A 2500-nucleotide genomic window follows, 5' to 3' on the forward strand; every position below is an offset into this window, starting at 1 on the left:
AGTTTGAGTTGGTATACCAGGAGCAGGAAAGTTTGGGCGGATGGTAGTCTGCTTGTATCCGGGGAGGGGTGCTTAAGAGTGGGTCTGCAGGTTCGGCTGGTGCTGGGGTTCCTGGATGGTGGAGGTTAGGGGCCGGAGATAGGGGGCAGCTAACAGGTGTGTGGGTGGCCGAGGCAGGGGCTCCAAATTGGGGTAAAAGTGAGGTGGAGGGCCCCCTGGAGGTAGGGGGCCGATAGCAGGTGTGTGTGGCCGAAGCAGGGGCTCTAAATTGGGTAAAAGGGAGGTGGAGAGCCGCCTGGAGGTAGGGGGCGGAAAGCAGGTGTGTGTGGCCGAAGAAGGGGCTTTAAATCGGGTAAAAGGGAGGTGGAGAGCCGCCTGGAGATAGGGGGCCCGCTCCCAGGTGTGTGTGGCCGAAGCAGGGGCTTTAAATCGGGTAAAAGGGAGGTGGAGAGCCGCCTGGAGATAGGGGCCCGCTCCCAGGTGTGTGTGGCCGAAGCAGGGGCTCTAAATTGGGTTAAAAGTGAAGTGGAGAGCCGCCTGGAGATAGGGGCCCGCTCCCAGGTGTGTGTGGCCGAAGCAGGTGCTCTAAATTGGGTAAAAGGGAGGTGGAGAGCCGCCTGGAGATAGGGGCCCGCTCCCAGGTGTGTGTGGCCGAAGCAGGGGCTCTAAATTGGGTTAAAAGTGAAGTGGAGAGCCGCCAGGAGATAGGGGGCTTCTCCCAGGTGTGTGTGGCCGAAGCAGGTGCTCTAAATTGGGTTAAAAGTGAAGTGGAGAGCCGCCTGGAGATCGGGGCCCGCTCCCAGGTGTGTGTGGCCGAAGCAGGTGCTCTAAATTGGGTAAAAGGGAGGTGGAGAGCCGCCTGGAGATAGGGGCCCGCTCCCAGGTGTGTGTGGCCGAAGCAGGGGCTCTAAATTGGGTTAAAAGTGGAGTGGAGAGCCGCCAGGAGATAGGGGGCTTCTCCCAGGTGTGTGTGGCCGAAGCAGGTGCTCTAAATTGGGTTAAAAGTGAAGTGGAGAGCCGCCTGGAGATAGGGGCCCGCTCCCAGGTGTGTGTGGCCGAAGCAGGGGCTCTAAATTGGGTAAAAGGGAGGTGGAGAGCCGCCTGGAGATAGAGGGCCGCTCCCCGGTGTGTGTGGCCGAAGCAGGTGCTCTAACTTGGGTTAAAAGTGAAGTGGAGGGCCCCCTGGAGGTAGGGGGCCGATAGCAGGTGTGTGTGGCCGAAGAAGGGGCTCTAAATCGGGTAAAAGGGAGGTGGAGAGCCGCCCGGAGATAGGGGGCCTCTCCCAGGTGTGTGTGGCCGAAGCAGGGGCTCCAAATCCGGTAAAAGGGAGGTGGAGAGCCGACTGGAGATAGGGGGCGGATAGCAGGTGTGTGTGGCCGAAGAAGGGGCTCTAAATCGGGTAAAAGGGAGGTGGAGAGCCGCCTGGAGATAGGGGCCCGCTCCCAGGTGTGTGTGGCCGAAGCAGGGGCTCTAAATTGGGTAAAAGGGAGGTGGAGAGCCGACTGGAGATAGGGGGCCTCTCCCAGGTGTGTGTGGCCGAAGCAGGGGCTCTAAATTGGGTTAAAAGTGAGGTGGAGGGCCCCCTGGAGGTAGGGGGCCGATAGCAGGTGTGTGTGGCCGAAGAAGGGGCTCTAAATCGGGTAAAAGGGAGGTGGAGAGCCGCCTGGAGATAGGGGCCCGCTCCCAGGTGTGTGTGGCCGAAGCAGGGGCTCTAAATTGGGTAAAAGGGAGGTGGAGAGCCGACTGGAGATAGGGGGCGGATAGCAGGTGTGTGTGGCCGAAGAAGGGGCTCTAAATCGGGTAAAAGGGAGGTGGAGAGCCGCCTGGAGATAGGGGCCCGCTCCCAGGTGTGTGTGGCCGAAGCAGGGGCTCTAAATTGGGTAAAAGGGAGGTGGAGAGCCGACTGGAGATAGGGGGCCTCTCCCAGGTGTGTGTGGCCGAAGCAGGGGCTCTAAATTGGGTTAAAAGTGAGGTGGAGGGCCCCCTGGAGGTAGGGGGCCGATAGCAGGTGTGTGTGGCCGAAGAAGGGGCTCTAAATCGGGTAAAAGGGAGGTGGAGAGCCGCCTGGAGATAGGGGGCCGCTCCCGGGTCTCTGGGTCCGAAAAAGGGGTTGAAATTCGGGTAGAGTTGGGCCCCGCTCCTCGGCCTCTCTGGTGTTTGGGTTAAGTCCCCAGGACCAGAGAGGGGGAACAGCGGGGGCAGTGGCCCCGCTTCTCGGCCTCTCTGGTGTTTGGGCGAGTGACACGGTAAGGGGTGGTTTTGCAAACAGGCTAAGTCCCCAAGACCAGAGAGGGGGAACCACGCGGGCAGTGGCCCCGCTTCTCGGCCTCTCTGGTGTTTGGGCGAGTGACACGGTAAGGGGTGGTTTTGCAAACAGGCTAAGTCCCCAAGACCAGAGAGGGGGAACAGCGGGGGCAGTGGCCCCGCTTCTCGGCCTCTCTGGTGTTTGGGCGAGTGACACGGTAAGGGGTGGTTTTGCAAACAGGCTAAGTCCCCAAGA

Source organism: Centroberyx gerrardi, chromosome 21 (genome assembly GCF_048128805.1).
Source record: "Centroberyx gerrardi isolate f3 chromosome 21, fCenGer3.hap1.cur.20231027, whole genome shotgun sequence".
Classification (NCBI taxonomy): Eukaryota; Metazoa; Chordata; class Actinopteri; order Beryciformes; family Berycidae; genus Centroberyx; species Centroberyx gerrardi.